Source organism: Pinus tabuliformis, chromosome 9, assembly GCF_031772625.1.
Source record: "Pinus tabuliformis cultivar Carrire ecotype Pingquan chromosome 9, CPIR1, whole genome shotgun sequence".
In the NCBI taxonomy this organism is placed as follows: Eukaryota; Viridiplantae; Streptophyta; class Pinopsida; order Pinales; family Pinaceae; genus Pinus; species Pinus tabuliformis.
This window is the reverse complement of record NC_142307.1, coordinates 1076181186-1076202955: the sequence shown is the minus strand read 5'-3', so window position 1 is coordinate 1076202955 and position 21770 is coordinate 1076181186.

Sequence of the window (21770 nt, the reverse complement as noted above, 5' to 3'; positions counted from 1 at the left end):
ATTTCAGCAGAGAATTATCAGTCTACCATCAGACGATCGTCTGTTATATGTACCAAAATGAATTTATAAAGCTGAGCATGGGAATGCCCGCCTCAGCTAGATCATGAAAGCAGAATGAATCATAATGTATTGTATTGTATTTTATTACAGGTCACCTCTCAGCGATTGAATGAACTTCGGATCCTCCTGATAAAGCATTTCACCCGATAAACGACCTCATACTTTAGGGGGCAACTGTTATAGACATTTTTGTGCCTTACAGCATGAAGCATGAAATGTCAATAATCTAAGGGATCCAAAGTCCCTAAACATGTTGTTCCTACCCCTAGAGGAACAAGGTCAGCAAACCACAGCACTAAATATCAGTTCTCCACCTGAAAACACTCAAAAACAAGCTAATTCTGGATCATGTCAACTGCTCCACTGAGCATCTGCGCTGAATGTCAACTGCTCCACTTTGTACCTGCGTTGAATGTCAATAGTAATGAAGGCTACCTGCGCTGGGCGAGTTTGGCCAAGTGGTACAGTCATTCCTCAAGGTGTCAATGCCCAGGAAGCTTCCAAAATGACACTTGGATCAGGGAATTCGCCTTGTGATGAGTAAGAGGATCTAGAGCTCCAAGTGGAAGCAAGAACCTCCAAGTGGACTCAAGAACTGAAGAATAATTGAAGTGGGAGAGGACACTAGTCAGCTCCATGCCAAGCTCAAGCTGACTCATCCTTTCTCCAAAACTCCTATATATAGAGCTCTCTCATGAGGTCTAAGGAGGCTGGAATCTTGTGAATGTAAGGAAGTGCTGTTGGTTTGAGTATAGAACTATTGGGTAATTTGCTTGAAGGAGGTGAAGAGGAGATTTCTTTCTGCTGGGAGGTGATGCTGGATTGGGCCTTTTATGGTTGTATCACTTCCTGAACTTTACTTCTTCCATTAATAAAGCATTTGAGGTTCTTCTATATGCATGTGTCTCAATGGCGTATTGATACTTGTATATTTGATTTATTCTAATCCTTGAATCAATTATGAATGTATGCTTCTTGTAGTTTCCCTTTCTTGTTATTTTGCAGGATCTTGGTGTAGCTGGGCCAGTGAAAGAGCAAGGAGCTGGGAGCAAGCAGCAAAGAGAGAAGATTGGATCAATCATTAGCGGAAGACATCGGTTAGTGGATCTCTTTCTCCCCTCTCTTACATATCATAAAGAAGTAATCTCGAATAGCTTTGCTTTGATTGTTGCTGAGGTACTATCACCCTTAGAGTGGGATAGGGTCATTCCATATTGGATACTTTTCCCAACAACAAATAGGTATCGATTTTGTTTTCGAATTTTCCTAAAACACATAAGGTAATGATTATGTCTTTGTGGTTGTAGATGGGTTTTCAAAAATGGCTCATTTTATTCCTTGTGCTACGAGTAGTGATGTTAGCCATATTTCTAACACGATATTTAAAGAAGCAGTGAGGCTACATTGAAGTCCCAAGATCATTGTTTCATAATGAGATACTAAATTCTAGGAAATTTATAAAGAACCTTGTGAAAGAAATTTGGCACAGAACTATAATTTAGTTCAACATATTACCCACAAATTGATGGTCAGACTGATCTTTTGAATAGAAACATAAGAAACATTCTTTGCAATTTGATTGGAGACCACCCTAATCAGTGGGACCGTTTTCTAGCATAAGCGGAATATGCTTACAATGGCACTCCTAAATGTAGGTTTTTACCTTGTACATAAATTATTTGCAAACGAATTCTTAAAAATAGAAAATAAACAATTTCTAGAGAATAAAACATAAAACATATATACATAGAGATTTTTCCCTGGATCCCAAAACCTGGACTACCAGATTGATTTTTTTCAATATTCCTTTCATGTTAAAATACATATATATACATGTCGAAGCATTCATAAACCCCAATCCATTAACCCTGGATTAGAACATAATCATATTTCCCTTGATAGGATCTACAAAATACCATATGTAGAAAACCATCATGCCCAAAACCATGTGCAAAACCCATGCACAAAACCATAGGTAGGTCTTCCTACCTAATATAGGGTCCAAAAAAAAAATCCAGGGCGCTGCCCTGGACCTCGTAGAGGGGGGACTCTACCCCCCTCAAACCCCTTGATAGATGCAACTTTCACCCCACCTATGACTACCCCACTGTGCCCCGTGCAACGAAGGAGAGACTCGTTGCCCCCCCTCTAACCCCTCAGTTTCGAGCGCGGGGTTAGTTGTGGAAAGATTATAACACACACCCAACACTAACATAAGCACTCGACAAATCCATTTCCAAATTATGTATGGGATGAACCCAAGAGGAGTACATGAACTAATAAAATTTGGAAGATCAGAAGAGAGGAGTTCAACAGGAGATGATTTTTCTACATACATACAAGAGATTCATGACAAGGTCAAGCAAAAATTGTATGACAGTAGTATGAAATATAAAATCAGAGCAAACCTTATTTGGAGGGAGTAGAATTTTAAAGTTGGAGATATGGTACTTGCACATTTGAGGAAGGAGAGATTCCCCAAGGGTGAGTACAACAAGCTAAAGTTTAAAGATATAGGACCCTACAAAAATTTGAAGAAATTTTCTGCCAATTCTTATGAACTTGAATTACCACCTGGAGTTGGAATTTCACCAATCTTTAATGTAGTAGATATGTACAAGTATGAGCCTGAAACAGAACAACCATCTAGTGACCAAAAACAATAACCAGTACAATGGGAATAACATTTTCCAGTAGTTGAACCTTTGCATACAAAGAGGATCTTGGACAAGAGATTCATGAAGAAAACTAGGGACAATAAGTCTTTGAGTATTTGGTTAAATGGAAGAACCTGCTAGTGACAGATGCAACCTAGATGACTGCCACACCCGTATAGAAAAGTGAAAAACCCATTGAGGAACTCATGGATAGGATCCCATAAAATTTTTGTTCCTTTGGAGTATGATGTAGGGGCATTTGTAATTCTCATTCACCGAAAGGTCAAAATCGTTTACTAGAGGAGTTGATACCTCAAGGTGTGATTTGTTAAATTAGGATTTATTTAAAATTACCAGGTAATTTATTAAGATTACATAATTTGTTATAGTTTTTTAATTTTCCCCAAATTGGTCCTCAGACCCTATCTTCAAGGATATGAACTGAATTTATGTAATTCCTATATTTATTTTATTAATGAGAAAACTAGAGTCACAGTGTGAGTGCAATATTGCCTATGAGAACTCTAAATATCATAACTATTCCTTCTACAATTTTATTTTTACACGGTTCTGTAAACCCTGTGTTTTTAATTATCATACCTGAGACTTATAAAACACCCAATATTAACATCTTATTGATTGGAGGAAGGTGAATAAGGGAGAGGGGTTTCTTTGGAAGTGTCATAGAGCCAAGAAGGGAGGCACAAAGGATGCAGAGAGTTGAGAGGAGTCGAAGTACTGAAACTGGGACTAACACTAAGAGGCCAAAACATAGCCATGTTTTCATTTGAAGAAAGTTTATCAATTGTCAGAGCCTAGGTATCTATGTTGACGGAATACCGTAACAGATCCTTAGCCCGAAAAGCCCAGAGAGCCCAAATCCCATAAATTTATTTTTAATAATGTTAATGACTAGGGATTAGGGACCGTCAAGTGATGGTAATGGAAATTTCTTTGTGTTTTATGGATCTGTTAAGTGTTAGAGGAGTTAGCTAGAGGTGGTTTAGACCAGAGGCCTAGAAAGCTCTGAAATCCCAGAGCCTCATAAGTTAGTTTAATTGAACGTCGGGGACCAGGGGACCAGGGAACCTCAAGTGTCGATGACGGGAAAAGCTTTCCATTCCCTAGATCTATTAGATGATATAGTTCTAGGGCCCATAATGAGTTGAGTGTTTTGGGCGAAGTTTTCCTTTGTTAAAGGTTACATGGGCCAACCTGGAAGGCTAGAAACCTGTAACTACCTCTAATTTAATTGTAGAAAGAGTTGAGGTCACGAGATTTGTACAAAACTGTAAAGGAGTCTACAAGATTGTTTTGCGCATTTGTTTTTGTAATCCTCCTGCTATATTTGAGCTTCTTGCTATGGATTTTAATAATTATTTGATCTCGTGGGTTGAAGGGAGCACTGAGTTAAAGGAACCAACTAAAAAAGTGTTGATTTAAGAAATTATTTGTTGAGATTTGTACCATAGATAAAAGGAAGAGAAAAAATATGTCGAATCCATCCTTTTAAAACAATTTCAAAAGGTAAATATTGGGATTAAATTTTGAAACAAATCAATTTGAATCTCGCGAGAAAATATTCTAAATATTCACCTTCAAATCTATGTAGATTATCAAGTTCAAGAAATACATTATTATAATTATAGCCCTGAAATGAAAGGAGGAATATTCTTGTAAATTGATCCCAACTATGTACAAAGGCAATTGGTAATGATTCACGCCATTCTTTGGCTTGACCCATGAGAGTAAGAGCAAAGCTCCTACATATTTCACCTTCCTCAATATCATAATCATTACAATTTCCATAAACTGAATAATATGATCAAATGTAAAAGCATTATTCTTACCATCAAACTTATTTTTCAAGAAGAGTCTTACTATTTTCATTGTAGTGTCGGAAGATACTCATCCAGAGATGCATCTCCAAATATGGATTTTAGAAGGAGCCATTGAAAATAAATAAAAACTTTAAAATACAAAAGTCCAAAGGGTTAGCTTATTGGTGGCCCTCCTTCTAGCGCCAAAAATGTTGATGGCCAAAATTGACCATGATCAACATTAAGGAAATTACACAATCGGGACCTTGTTGTGGCCACAACCCTCCCTATAATTTTTCAAAATTATGGAGGCCCTCCATATGAATTTTGTTGATATCATATCTTGAATTGCTTTGGTTTCCTTATTTTGCGAGATTTTTCACTTTGTTTGGATTTTCATTATGATACCTTCATTGCTTTTGTCTTGCTACCACGTTTACAACAATTCAAGTTTCGACTCATTCTGACCTATGGTTTGGAAAATATCCTTGTTGAGATTTTCTGTTTGTAATGAAATAGGAAAAATCTCAGCTGGTGACAACAATAGGAATTCAGGTCCTAGATTAACTCCAGGTTGTTGGGAGGGAGTTAATGCCTCCTATATTTGATGTGAGGGAATTAATGAGGCTGTTAGATTCTCTAGGCTATATAACAGGCAACCATTCGGATGGTTTGCTAAGAGAGTGTGAGAAGTTCTGTGAGGATTTCTTGATGTAATCTCCAATTTGATTAATAAATTCCTGATGCCTATGTTTGGTGGACGTAGCCCAGATTGGTTGGGTGAACCAAGTTAAAAACTGTGTTTATGTGCTTGATATTTTGCTGTGTGTTTAATTGATTTGTTGTGCTTCTGAATTCCAACAATTGGTATCAGAGCGATGTTGGAGCACAGCTGAGCGCTGGTCGTGGATTAGCGCTGGTGCGTGGATGTTTGCTGCTGCGTGTAGATCGTGGGTTAGCGCCGAGACAAGTTATATACCTGCGTGCTGTTGCATGGAGGAGAGGCACCAAACCAGCGTGCTGTTGCATGGAGGAATGGCACATTACCTTGCGTGAAGCGTTGTTTCGTGGAGCCTGAACGATTTCTGTTGGTGCTTCAGGCGAAGAGGAGAGTGATTGTTGTGCGTGTTGGTACCGTGGACCAAGGCGCTGGAGGTGATATGCGTATTCAATGGTGCATATTCAATGGTGGTTATCTAAAATTTTCCATTTCTGTGTGTATACCAGTTCTGTGCGTATTACATTGCTGATTGAAGTTGCGTATACTAGATCTGTATAGAGAATCACATATGCTTCGGATCTGAAACTGAATGTTAAGAATAGTTGAAATGTGCCTCTAAATAGTGACAAGAACTAGCCCCTCCGCGTTTTGTAATTGCCCCTGCGTGGTTTTGTTTTTTAAATAGCCTCTGACCGGTGCCATTCACCTCTAGCATGCTCTTATTGAATGCAGTTCAATGGGTATTTTTATTTTTGATCTGCGATTAGTGGAAGAATCGCAGCATTATTTTTTGATCTGCCAATAGATCCTTCAATTTACGTCCCTTGAAACATAAATATTCCATAGCTTACCAAAGGTGAGTTGGTTGGAATCATTGGAAAGACTGTAGGTGCGTGAATGCATGGTTTTCAGAGGATTTTGTAGGTGTGTGGATTGCACAAGAAATTTTTTTTTTTAAAGGATGTATATCACATTTTTTTAATATAAGTGTAAAGGGCAGTTTTTTGTTTTAAAGGCGAAGGCAGAAAGGCATAGGCAGTTTTTTTTTTTGCTGGTATTTAAAGTTGGATATTGGAGATTATTGTGTTTTTTGATACAAAATGGCGAAAACTCAAAGTGCCCGGTTTGAAATTGAGAAATTTAATGGGAAAAATAATTTCGAGATCTGGAAGGTGAAGATGCACGATCTGCTGGTTCAACAAGGTGTGGCGAAAGCACTATTTGGGAAAAACAAAAGACCTCCTTCCATGACGGAGGATGAATGGGATGAGATGGACGATAGAGCTTTGAGCGCAATTCGGTTATGTCTGGCGGACGATGTTCTGTTCAACATTGTGTCAGAGAAAACCGCCGCAGGCTTGTGGTCGAAGCTTGAGAAGCTCTATATGACAAAATCTTTGACAAATCGGATTCTCCTGAAACGGCAGCTTTACGGTTTGCGAATGAAAGAAGGTACCTCGATTGCTGATCACCTGAATGTTTTTAATACCTTACTAGTGCAATTAGACAGTCTAGATGTGAAATTTGATTCAGAGGATAAGGCAATAACTCTATTATGTTCTTTGCCCGAATCCTGGGATCACTTTGTTACTTCCATAAGTTTTAGTACATCAGAAATTCTTGAGTTTGACGATGTTGTTGGAGCCTTGTTGGCTGAGGAGACGAGGAAGAGGTCGAATGCAGACACCTCTACATCAGAGGTAATGATGGCCAGAGGTCGCTCACGAGAGAGACACTCCGGGGGAAAGCATAGCGACTCTCGTTCGAAGTCCAAAGGAAAGAAGCCAAAGGTGAAGTGCTGGCATTGTGGCAAGGTTGGACATCTGAAAAAGGATTGCTGGAAGTGAAAGCGGGCTGCTAAAGAAGGCTCTTCAACAGAAAAGAAGGAAGCCAACACCACAGATACAGGTTTAGTATCTGGTTCAGGTATGAGTGATGAGGTATTGTCTGTTAATGTTTCAAAACATGATCAACATTGGTTGTTAGATTCCGGGGCATCTAACCACATGTGTATACATAAAGATTGGTTTACAACATATAAATCAATTAATGATGGTGTTGTGTACATGGGTAATGATGTAACATGTAATATTGTGGGAATTGGGAGCATACAACTACAAATGTTTGATGGGACAACAAAAATATTAACAGATGTGAGGCATGTACCAGATTTAAGGAAAAACTTGATTTCATTAGGAGCACTTGATTCAAATGGATATAAAACTGTAATTCAAGGTGGAGTTATGAAAATCTACAAAAGCATCTTACTAGTTATGAAAGCTAAGAAAGTAGGAGATCTATTTCAGTTAGAAGGTAGAACTGGGTCAGACCATGTGTCTATGTCTGAACATGACAGAAGTTCCATTCACTTATGGCATCAAAGATTGGGGCATATGAGTGAAAGAGGATTGAAAATTTTGGCTGACCGAAAGTTACTTCCTAATCTAAGATCTGGAAAATTGGATTTCTGTAAACATTGTCTGTTTGGTAAACAAAGTAAACAAAAGTTTAAAACAAGCAAACATACTAGTAAAGGCTTACTTGATTATATCCATTCAGATGTTTGGGGTCCAGCCCCTACAACGTCATATGGTGGTTTGTCTTATTTTGTATCATTCATTGATGACTTTTCTCGGAAAGTATGGGTCTACATGTTGAAAAAGAAGTCTGATGTTTTTACAGTTTTCAAGCAGTTTAGAGCATTGGTAGAAAACAGCACTGGTAGAACTATAAAATGTTTAAGAACTGACAATGGTAGTGAGTTTTCCTCTAAGGAGTTTGACAGCTATTGCAAGGATGCAGGGATCGAAATACATAAGACCACGGTTTATACTCCTCAGCAGAATGGAGTTGCTGAACGCATGAACATGACTCTTCTAGAGAGAGCAAGGTGTATGCTGAGTAACGCCGGGTTGCAAAAGGAGTTGTGGACGGAAGCAGTGGCAACAACTTGTTATGTGATAAACCGATCTCCATCAATGGCAATAGGTTGCAAGGTTCCGCAAGAGGTATGGATAGGACACCCTTGTGACTATTCTAAACTCAGAGTGTTTGGTTGTGATGCATATGCTCTAGTGCCTAAACATCAGCGAACTAAATTAGATCCAAAGTCTAAAAGGTATATCTTTGTTGGGTATGGTGATGGAACAAAGGGATATAGATTGTGGGATCCTACTACCCGCAAAATCATCATCAACAGAGATGTAAAGTTTAATGAATCCTCTCTTGTACAGTTAGATGTAAATAGTAGATTGAAACATGATGATGTATCTGATTTCCAACATATTCAGTTTGACAGCATTTCTAATGATAGTCATAACGGCCATAGTTCAGATTCTAGTCATGAACAGGTTTCAGAATCAGATTATGAACAGGGTTCAGATGGAGGTCATGAACAGGTCTCAGATGGCGATCATGAAGAAATTCCTACAGTTGATAGACAGCCAATTGTGGAAGCACCAGAAACATTCTTAAGGAGGTCTACAAGGATCAAACGCCCTCCGAGAAGGTATGATGATCATGTTACTTCAGTTGCTTTGATCGCTAATGATGATGAACCTTTGTGTTATCAGGAAGCTGTAGAAGGTTCAAATAGTGACAAATGGAAAGCAGCTATGAAGGAAGAAATGATGGCCTTAGGAAAGAATGGCACGTGGGATCTGGTTGAACTTCCCAAAGGCAGGAAAATTGTGGGATGCAAGTGGGTGTTCAAGGTGAAACGGGGTGTGAATGATACGGAAGACAGGTACAAAGCGAGACTGATTGCAAAAGGGTTTTCTCAGAAAGTTGGCATAGACTTTCATGAGATATTTTCACCAGTGGTTAAAATTGTTTCAATTAGAATTGTGTTAGCATTAGTGGCTTTGTTTGATTTGGAGTTGCAGCAGTTAGATGTTAAGACTGCATTTCTACATGGTGATTTAGATGAGGAAATATATATGGAACAACCAGAAGGGTTTGTTCAGCGTTGCAATGAGAAATTTGTCTGCAGGCTCAAGAAGTCATTATATGGCCTGAAGCAGTCGCCTCGGCAGTGGTATAAGAAGTTTGATTCTTTCATGTTGAGTCAGAAATATGTAAGAAGTGAATATGATCATTGTGTTTACTTTAAGCAGTTAAATAATGGCATGTTCATTATCTTAGTGTTATATGTTGATGATATGCTTTTAGCAAGCAAAAGCATCGAAGAAATCAACAGGTTGAAGACTCAGATGGCAAGGACGTTTGATATGAAAGATCTAGGAGCAGCAAGACAGATTTTGGGCATGGAGATTTTCAGAGACAGGGGAAATGGTAAGCTGTGGCTATCACAACAGAAGTATGTTGAGAAAATACTTTTGAGGTTTGGTATGAACAATGTGAAGCCTGTGTCGATCCCTTTAGCTTCCCAGTTTAAGCTTTCTTCGAGTTTATGTCCTAATACAGATGAAGAAAAGGATTATATGTCTCGAATTCCTTATGCCAATGTAGTAGGATGTTTGATGTATGCGATGGTGTGTACGCGACCAGATATTTCTCATGCAGTTGGGGTTGTCAGCAGATACATGGAAAATTCGGGTAAAGAACACTGGTCAGCAGTAAAATGGGTGCTTCGGTACTTGAGAGGCACAAGTAGTTATTGTATTTCTTACAATAAGAGTAGTGAATTTGTTTGCGGATATGTTGATTCCGATTTTACAGGTGATTTGGATAAGAGAAGATCAACTTCAGGGTATGTCTTTACTCTTACAGGTGGAGCTATAAGCTGGATGTCAAAGCTACAGAATATTGTTGCTTTATCCATTACTGAAGTAGAATACATTGCTGCTTCTCATGCTTGCAAAGAAGCGGTTTGGTTGAAAGGTTTGCTTGGTGAGTTTGGTAGGTTACAGGACAACATCAGGTTGCTTTGTGATAGTCAAAGTGCAATACATTTGGCTAAGAATCCAGCCTATCATAGTTAATCAAAGCATATTCCAATCAAGTATCATTTTGTAAGACAGGTTATCACTGAAAGGGGCGTTTCTCTTGAAAAGGTGCCTACAAAGGAGAACTGTGCAGACATGTTCACAAAACCAGTTTTGTTGGAGAAGCTACGCTGGTGTTTGGCTTCTCTTGGCTTGCAGAAAAGATAAAATAATAATAACAGGGCATCAGGCGAATTGTTGTCAAGGTGGAGATTGTTGAGATTTTCTGTTTGTAATGAAATAGGAAAAATCTCAGCTGGTGACAACAATAGGAATTCAGGTCCTAGATTAACTCCAGGTTGTTGGGAGGGAGTTAATGCCTCCTATATTTGATGTGAGGGAATTAATGAGGCTGTTAGATTCTCTAGGCTATATAACAGGCAACCATTCCGATGGTTTGCTAAGAGAGTGTGAGAAGTTCTGTGAGGATTTCTTGATGTAATCTCCAATTTGATTAATAAATTCCTGATGCCTATGTTGGGTGGACGTAGCCCAGATTGGTTGGGTGAACCACGTTAAAAATTGTGTTTATGTGCTTGATATTTTGCTGTGTGTTTAATTGATTTGCTGTGCTTCTGAATTCCAACAATCCTCAGTTAAATTTTGGTCAATTTCGTTACTTAAACATAAATAAAATATGTAAATATATATTTTACTTTTATTTTATAAATTGTATTTTAATTAATTTGAAACATATAAATATTATCTAGTTTATTTATTTAATTAAGTTGGATTAATTAAATTAATTAGTTTGTAATTTTTTAAAATTAAATTAAATATTATTTTAGTTTTTATAAAAAAAAAAAAAAAAAACCACTAGATTCATGTTGTGTGTACTTTAAAATATATATATATATATATATTATATAATATTAAAATTTAAATATGACATCGCCCCCAAATGAACTCTTAGGGTGACATGGCATTGCATTTAATAAGGTAATGGGAGGCGTTAAAAGGTTCATATATATTTCATAGTGGAAAGATTATTATATGAATGGGTAGATTCAAAAGACATTGGAGTGGGCAGGCCCCACTCTCCACTCATGGGCTCCTCCCCATCCACTTCAAATATCCTCCAACTCGCATTACATATTAAACCATGAATCAGCTCCCTTTTACCCTTTTTACTTTTTCAATTTTTTATTATTTCTTTTTGCCTTGTAATTTGTCTTTTTTTAATTGTTTTTTTAATAATTTTATTATAATAAAACAAGATATTAATCAAATGCATATAATTTTAACACAACTTAAACAGTTTTGGAAACTATATCTTAAATTATACGAGCAATATCTTAAATTATACTCAACGAAATTGTGCAAATAAAGGATCGTTGGAAAGCTACTTCTAAGGAGAAGGACCTCGGAGTAGTTTCTTTACCATAGTTGATCATTACTATGCCAAAAAATCATTCGAAGCTATAGCTACAAAATTGCAACTAAAAATTAATTTTTGAGTTTGTTTTTGAGAGTTTTGGTTAGTCCAAAAAGACTTGCAATTGAAATTTTGATTTAGACTATCACCTTTGCCAAGAAATCTTCATAGAGAACAATCGAAAGCAAGGGAAAGCACAAATTTGGTTTTACTAATTTCCCAAATTATATTTATAATTTATTAATTAGCTTTTCATAAAATTATACATCTGAGTTTTCTATTGGTTTAATTTTATTTATAATTATTTTTTGCAAGGAATTTGTTTCAGGATATTAAGACCAAGGATTTGGAGCAATGGTGATTGCATCTGCAAACCAACAATTTTTTTTATAGATCTAGAAATATGGATCTAAACATCCTTGAATCAGATTTCCTTTTGAAGTATTTTGTCTTTTGTAAATTATAAATAAAGGTCTAGAGAGAGGAGAAAAGGATCATCTTTTCTGCAAATAGGAGACTCTTAGCACTTTTGTGAGGAGGACTTTTGGTTGTAGGTTGAGAGGAATACTCAAATATGAGCTTTGTGGGTTTTATTTTCAAAATCCAATCTCCATTGGAAAAGCATATCTTGCACTATTGCAACTCTTTTATTTGCTAGCAGAGCTGATGATTTTGGGAGGATTGTTGGAGATCCATTGTAAAACAAAGCAAGAAATGTAGTTTTAAGATTGTATTTTCAGATATTTTTATTTGTTAATAAAATTTGTATTCATTTAGTGACATATATGTATCAATATTTCCATGTTTTGCACATTTATTTAATATACGAATTCGTGTATACTAGATCAGTTATCTGATCTAATAGCTTAATAGATCTGATATTTATTCTCATTTTTATCTTGTATTCGAACAAATTTTTGAGTAACTATTTACTGAGAAATTTTCCATCCTAAATCAATTTTATTTTCAATAGAATTTAGTGAACTATTTCCACATTTCAGTTAAACATTTTTTAACATTTTAAATTTCTAAAGTAGAGCATGTTTTATAATAAAAATATAAGTTGTTGTAACTTTTGCAGTAGCTCTATATTCATCATCAAGATCATGTTAAATCCCATCATCTTTAAATATTTTCACTTGGTATTTAGGATCTATCTCCTAGGTGTTAGCACGAGAGATTCACTCAATGAACCTCTGACATATCATGAGCATTCGTGGCATACTAAAAAATACCCCTAGTTTGACTAAATATTGGAAAATACCTCTAAAAAGCAAAATATTTAACCCCCTACCAATATGAACCCATTACACCTTCCCAATTAAAAAACCCCTACCTTCACTAGATATTGTAGGTATCCATTTTTTCATTAACATTTTTTATGCCCTTTATATGTTTCATTAACTTTGAGATCCATTTTTATACCTACCAATATAAAAACCCTTTACCCCCTATTATATGCTCAATATATTATGTCAATTTTTCCTCAATATATATCCCCCAATATGAACCCATGTAGTATGGGAGTGCTCCCCTAGTGAAGCTCCCATGCACATTAGTAAGTAGACCTACATTTTGATTTAGATCTAGATTAATTAATTTCATTTGTAGAAGTCTCCTTACACATAAGAAATTGTAGTAGTGGCTTGGCTAAGTCCTTGTGTTAGCTTAAGGGCTACTTTCTTGCATGTGCACTGCAAGAGCGTAAGTTTGGTTGCCTCTTCTTGTTGATGTTAAATAGAGACATCATAAGTCAATAGGGACAGTGAGGGGTAACTAGACCCATTTGGATTAGTCAGAATCACCATCCCAAATGGATAAGGGTTTAATTGGGGCCCTGACTAGTTGATTTCCCCATTGTTGATTTTGGTCACTTTTTGTCATCAACAGGCACCATTAGACCCTTTTTCCATTTGTCATGGTGATTTTGACCGATTATAGCGCCTGTTGCCTCAGCCTAAAAGTAACCTAAATTAAATTAATAAACTAATCTAAAACTAATATAAATGTATAAACTATCCCTCATATCGAGGAGAATGAATGGTTTGGTTATTTTATTTTTATTAATTAAAAATAAAATCAAATTCCCACATGCATGGGAAATTGAACGTGAGGAACTTATATAGATTGGGGTTTCATAATTATAATAAGCTAAGTCTTTGTAGGACCCTTTGTGAGTGGATGAAGAGGACTTATGTGGTTCGAGCATTTAAACCATTTTTGATTGATTAAATAATAATAATTATTATCTAATTTTAAGGTCACGGTCAAACACCAAATTGGTATATGCGACCCCCTCGTTTGTGGGACAAGGGACCCACTTCTGTGCGACGATTTAACTGCTAAATCTCTGAAAGCATACATACTCTACCCCGCTAGTTTTGAACCTATAACCTCCTAAAAGAAAACACATGCTTTTAACCATTAAAGTCACCTCACTATAAATATATTCATCATATAAAAAGATAAATCACCTCACCCTAAAATCAAATTTGTTATGAACGTATAACTTGTTCATCTTATGAAAAACCTTCACCACGTTGCCCTCGTTAATTATCTCACGAGAAAATGAAGGCACCATTAAGAAACCAGCATGATTTTTGTGTCCCGAGATGGCAAAATGCGACGAAAAACCAAACTTTGTTTCCCAAGATGGATAATTGATCATCTTCTGTTGATAAATATTCCATCACAGCTTGGTCTCAGTGTTTTTCGAATGAGGTCTCGATGGGTGAGGGTCCAGATAGAAAAGTCAAGGCTTTGGATGTTTAAGCAATGCCCACACTTTAAGATATATGAAGTTCATGATAAGTCTTGTTTATGGTTTTATAACAAAATCTTCCCACTTAATATAACATAGTATATATACAACCTTAATGATATAACACTTCTATGTAGTTTTCTAGGAGAGGGTTATGATAATTTTATTTATATGCAAAGGATTTTCTTTATACGATTTTCATGTTTTGTTGTGTTATGTTCCATAATATATATATATATATATATAAAACTAATAAATAAGATTAATTAATAAATATTAATATTATATTTATCTAATTATTAATATTATATATATAATTTCAAAATACAATTTCATGATTTTTGAAAATAATATATATACAATTTATTTGTTTATTATATATATATATATATTTCTAAGTTTACATGGGGTCTTAAGATGAATCAAGTTAGTGTAGTTAGAATAATCCAAACTTTTAAAAGACAATAAATTTTAATCTATGGATAGCTATTAGGTGAAATTTGAATCATTGGTAAGATATTAGAGAGGCAAAATCAATGTAAAAACTAAAAATGAAAACAAAGGAAAATAACAAATTACTCAAAATAAAGCCTTCCAAAAGCCACATCAAAAATATTCATATGAGGTTCAAAAATTATGGGGAGTTGTTGAGGTCTCAATAGTTGTACAACCCAAAGTCGAGAAATGTTATCGCCAATAGGAGGTAAGCCTTTTGCTTCTAAAGAGGATTTTTGTGAAGCATTCATGGCAATGAAGGCCATGGTGGAGGATTTATATCACGAACGAAATAAGTCTAATGAGAGTGGCCTATCAGTAAAAGTCGAAGGAGTTGGTGATCCTCCTAAGACACCTCCTCCTCCTCCTCCTTCTAGTTTAAATAAAACTTCTTCTTCAAAGAAAATTCTAAGAAAACTTTGTCAATATTGTCTTTGTTAAAACTCAATGTTAAGTTTAATTTTAACATGTATGATGGTGAACTTAGTGCAGATAAGTTGGACAATTGGATCAAACATATTGAAATTTATTGCAAAGATCTAGAAGATTGTGAATGAAATGCAAAGATCCAACTTTCCTCTCTTTGATAGTGGTACAACCTTCATATGGTGGGAGAGAAAAACTTAAGAGGATTTCCTTCAAAATCGAAAATAATTTCTTCTTGGTATTAGTTTATTTTTGCATTAAGGAAACAATTATATCCTTTAGGCTACATGCAATAATGCATAATGGACTAGAAAAATTTAATGCAAGGTAAAATACAAAGTGTTCAGAGTTACACTCAAGATATTAGGAAGAAATATTTGAATTTTGATATTTCGTTATATACAAGAAACTCTTATAGAGTATATTGGTGGTTTACATAGTTATCTTTGACATACTGCCTTATGTTTCATCCAACTAACTTAGATGAATTTTATATTAAAGCTACACCTCTTGAATCCAGTTGGAAGAATGTTTGCGATGATGTTGCAAAGAATCCATCTAAGTATATTGAAGGAAATTCGAAATCAAAAGACAAAGGAAAGAAAACCACTACAATGAAGAAACAGGGTAAAAAGCCTACATGTACTTATTTTAATATAGAAGGACATGATGAGGCTAGATGTTGGAATTTGCATCTGAAATTGAAACCAAAGAAGTTTGGAAAGAAGGAGAACAAAATACTACTGCTACAGTTCAACAAGAACTTGGATCCAAATCAGGTGATGAAAGTAAGAACACAACTATGGGAGTGGAAGGCATATCATCTTCTCATGTTAGTTGTAGCTCTACTATCCAATCTCCTAATTATGAAATTAAACATGATGAAAGAAAAATAAGTGGGCTTTTTCATATTAGAGTTATAAAAAACATACTAAAGTTGACAAACTTTTTTATTGTGGTTCCCAAGTAAATCTCATATTTGAAGAAATCGTTAAAAAGTTTGGATTGGAAACTAAACCTCATGTAAAACCTTACCCTTTAGGATGGATGTGTGATGATGAAAAACTACAAGTAACTAGACATTGTAGCTTAGATTTGTACTCACCTCTAACTTCATAGATGATGTTGAATTGGATGTAGTGTCACTTGAAATTTATAGAATTATGTAGGGAAACACATATCTTTATGAATAAATTATGAGAGATCATTGCATGAATATTAACCTATCTCTTATTAAAACAGGACAAATGAAGAGACTTGAAAATGATATGAAAAATTTGTGCGCATGATTGTAAAGGCTAAGGACATTGATAAATATGATGCTTTTAATGATATGATCCTAAGCTTAAATATGAATTAGTCAAATTTAATTCTAATTATGATGAAATGTTTCACGAACATATAGGTTTTCCTTGAAAAATGGAGATACAATATGAGATATAGTTGTAGCAAGATGCCCCACTTCATAACATTTGTATGTACAAGTTGTCAATATTAGAGAATGTCGAGATCAAGAAGTAGGTTCAAGAATTTCTCAACAAAGGGATCACCAGAGCAAGTACCTCTCCATATGGGTCACCTATTGCATTGATTCCAAAGAAAGGTAGTACATGGAGTATTTGCATAGATTTTCAAGCATGGAACAATATCATGGTGAAAAATCATTAACCTTTTCCTCTCGCATCGATGTCTTCTTAAATCAATCAAAAAATACAAATTATTTCACTAAGTTAGACTTAATACATGGTGATCATAAAATAAGAATTGTTGAAGGTGGTGTACGGAAAACTACTTTTAAAACAAAACAAAGATTATTTGAATGGTTAATAATACCTTTTTTCCTTTCTAATGCTAACTCCACTTTCATGTGGGTGATGAATGAGGCGTTCTAACCATTTGTTGATTATTTTGTTATAGTCTACTTAGATGACATTCTTATTTTCAGTAGGACTTCAGAAGATGATGTCAATCATATTAAGAAAGTGTTAGAATTATTAAAAAGGGATAAATATACTTAAAATTATTGAAATGCTATTTTAGTAAAAATATTCATTACACTTGGGATATATTGTAGCGGGTGGAGAATTAAGGATAAATCTTTATAAAGTAGAAATTATTGGAAATTGGCCGAAGCCTAATTATATAATAGATGTTAGAAGATTCTTTCAGTAAACCCTATAATGGAGGACATTTATTTCTAACTTATCATCTATTGTAGCTCCTTTACATTTTGTTAAAAATGTTAAACATATTTTCTAGTGGGGAGGAAAGAAGCAAAAGGCCTTCAACACTTTTAAGAAAAATATCAACATTGCACCAGTGATTCCATTTCTATATCTATAGCAACCATTTGAAATTGAAATTGATGCAAGTTGGTTCCATGGGAGTATTACCAATAAAACAAAGGAAGTCGACTTGTTACCACTCTGAGACCTTCTCTAAAGTGGTAATTAAATATCCTACCTATGATAAAGAATTATATGATTTATTTCAAAGTGTGAAGAAATGGAAACATCACGTAATAGGTAAAGAAACAATCATACACATTGATCATCAACATTTACAATATCTTCTACTATTGGTACCTTCCAATCATCCTCCCAATCAACTAGTGTAGTTTTCACATTGTCACTAGTTAGTCGAAAGTTAAAAATGTACCATTCTCGCTTGGATTGAATATATTAATTATTTGTATCTTCCTTTAATGGAATACAAATATGGTATTTTTGAAATACCTCCTTAGAAAGGCACATAGTGCTCTTTATGGCCCAATAAATCATCTCATGAAAAAGGAATAAAGTAGAATTAATTTCATTCTTTCCTTCAAGAATTGTGGTGGCCCATAAAATTTGAAACCGCACAACCTCTATGTGGAACCTTACATCTCGTAGAACTTGAAAATACGATCGCCTTTCCCACACAATAAGCGTGATCAAAATAAGTAGCCATGCATAATGAAACTCTATGTCTTTCTCTTGCACAACTTTGCAGTCCTCAATGAATTGGTTGTATAGGAACGTGGCCCAATTCATTGTCACTCCCTCCTTACACTAGGTCACTACCTAAATAACTCATGTTAGCACCTCGTCTTTCCTACACTTTCTGAGTACCTTACAAGCTAGTACTTGCATAAAAAACTAGACACCTTGGTCATTTATCTCTATGACATTAGACACCCTTGTTCCCCTCGTTGTATCATATTACTTCAACAATTTCTCTCTCATAGTATTGGAATTAGCTTAAAAGAGTGGTCCAAGATCTTCACCTTTGTGGGAAACCTCGTAATCTTGTGAACTAGCTGTGGAGTAATTTGAATGGATCTATCTAGCTATAACCAACCTCCATACAGGAAATTAAGCAGTAGTCTAGTTACCACAATTATTTCATTATTGCGACCGAAATGAGGATTCGCCAGCAAATTTAGGATTCCAACCTTCTCTAACCATAACGCCCACTGTTGCATCTCAAACATTTGTAAATTTTAGATCAACCATCAATTTCTGTATCAAATACTCGTATAACTATGAAAAAATCTTTTGATTTGCAAGATTATGATCAAAGTGTCTAGGTTTTCCCACATTCTCCGCCATTACTTCCTATCTCAACACCCCTTTCGGAAGTCCTAGTATAGTGGTAATATCTTTCATTTGTTTCAATAGTTGAACCAGTGGACCACCTCGTAAATGGGGTGTGATATAATTGGGTGTTGGCATATAACCCTTTGGCTTAGATGATGATTGATTGGATTTTTTGGCCTCTCCCTATTTTTTGTCTTGAACCTCCTTTAGCCTTCCTTTTGGCTATAATGGGATAGACGAGTCCTTGGTTAAAGGCCTATGCATGGATGATGCTCCCACAACTTTCCCCATAAATTTAACCCATGCACTGGAGAGTCCCTTCAATGACTTTGAAAGCTTATTTTTTATCCCCAATTTTACCACTAATTATGTGACTCAAGTCTTCGGAAAATCCTAAAAAATAGGATAAGTTCCTCCTTGTGACCTTTTTATCAACAATTGAGCTCTGGTGTTGTATCCTGAGGTTGGAATGACTAGATCTCTTACCATAACATCTACAATAAGCATGCCTTCCAAACTGCATGGTCCATCCTTCCAACCATCATGTCACAGATCAATTTGGACAGGTCCTTGGGCCTTGATTCCTCCAACTATCTTTCAATAATTAAGGAGGGTCACATTTGTATGTAACCGATTTTATTCGCCCCCTATCCTAGTAAATAACCACATCTAAGTGCCTATCATGTCAAATTTAAGTATGAGTATTTTATTATTATTATTGTTGTTGTTGTTGTTGTTGTTTTTATTGTTATTGTTATTATTATTATTCTAGCCATCACACATTGGCCCCCAACACTAGACACTTCTTATACCTATGACAAATGATGACAAAATGTTTTTGCAATCTTGGAATTTTCTCCTTCGGCGCATTGCTAGCTCCCTGTGCCAATATACCTAGTGTGGAATCCTCACCACGTCTATTGGAATTACTTTATAGGAGGGGGTAGCTGAAACATTCTTTCATTCCGTAATGATGGTCGACCTAGTAGACCAATCGACTACCCTTCTCGTCAACAAACTTCACTTTAGGGTTTTTGAACTGGGCATATAAGTTCATGTATTATGCATGAAATCATAAATGGATTTCTAACATGATTCTTAGACACAAATATTTTATTCTCCTATTTTTTCAAAACATGCGTTGATAGGTCACCACTAGTTGTAATATTAAGCATGCCTTGTCACCCTAAAATTTCCCCTGTGTAGATAGTTTCTTTCCAAAAATATTTCATGCCTCGTTACTAATCTGCCACATTGTGTGGTTAATCTTCCCACATCACTTAGTGAAAATATCATGCAGTCAATTTTTCCAATTCTCTAGTACTTCCTTAGAATCCAAGGTGCATGAACCAATGTTGTGCCACCTCAACACTCCATTTGCAGTTGGGTTGAAACAATATTCCTTTAATGCAATGACAATATATATCTCCTCCAAATCCTCTCCATCCGCATCTTATTGAATGAGTTCCATGTACCGTTCTCTTTCACTTGGGTCCAACAAGGCGAATAAGTGGACATCTCTAGATTCAAAAGTCATATACCTTTTCTTTAAATTGATAATCACTTGATTATCAAAGGCCCAATTGATCCATAACAAGGTTGCGTAAGGGCCAATATCATCAAAAATTTCAATACTTCATAATCAACCATGTTGGTAACCCCATCAATGTATACCTCCATATTGAATAATCTTCCAAAATGAAAAATAGTATATTGGTTGGCCAATTTGATTTGAGTAAGGGACAAAGTCAACTTTGGTCTTCCCATCATCTCCCATGTATTCTTAGGAAAAATTTTAACATCAGAACCTAAATCCAAAATAATATTATCCATTTCATAAGCTCCTACTTGTGAACCAAATCTGAATTCTATGTTGGTTCTCTTCTTCTACATGACTTTATTATTTGTGTGCCTAGGTATCTACATTGCTTCCCTCTCTAGCTCCATGAATTGGTCAATAATATTATGTAACTTATGTAGGGCTCCATCATCCTACATCAAGTATAGGAAACATTTAAACAATGTCTAAATCGATTTATCTCCTCTTGATGAACTCTTCTCAGCTATCTTATCATAGATTCGATGCATATCATAAATAGGTCTATCTTGAGGAGAAATATTGTTTGTTGCAATTAATTCGTTATGTGTCTCTTTATGTGTGTCCTTCTCTCTCTAAGGGTCAAACCTCAAGGGTGGGTATGTATCTTAGTGCACCTGGTGCTTACTAGTACCAGCCTATTTGGTGTCATACACGCCAATATTGATTCCCCTATGTGTCACAACTTTTACTTGTGAATAATCATTACATGGTTTCTCTATCACCTTCTTTAGGTTCTTCCCTTTCGCCTACAAAATATTTTCTAATAGCTAAGGGAATTCCTCCATTGTACAATCTAGAACTCAAAAATATGTGCATCTCAAACATGGATTAGGAAAATATCTAATGATATGTCCAAGCTAGCCATAATTAAAATAGACAATTAATCCTCTTCCTCATCCAAAAGCTCCTTGTCCATGTCTAGGTCCATGCAAATCCCCAAGTCCTCTATGGATTACGCTCTGTCCTTTATTGGGATGGGTGTTGTTCTACGTTGAACCATATTGATCCTATTATACTATATACACATCCATATTGTGTTCATGAATTAGCTACAATTCCCTACAATGGTGGATGTCATGACTAACCAATTTGCAGAAATCGCAAAATAATATTCACACAGAAGCCTCGTACTTCTGCATCATAGGGAAAGGTATAGGTGTATGACCACACACTCTACATATTTCACGCCGCAATCCTCTTCCCTATACCATTAGGTTGGTAGCAGTAGTCACCATATACTCTTTCAGATCAAGGTGTTCATTCTTGTGGTGCCCTTACACATGAAAAATTATGCACTAGACTTCAGTGTATTGTCTTTTTCCCTTCACCAA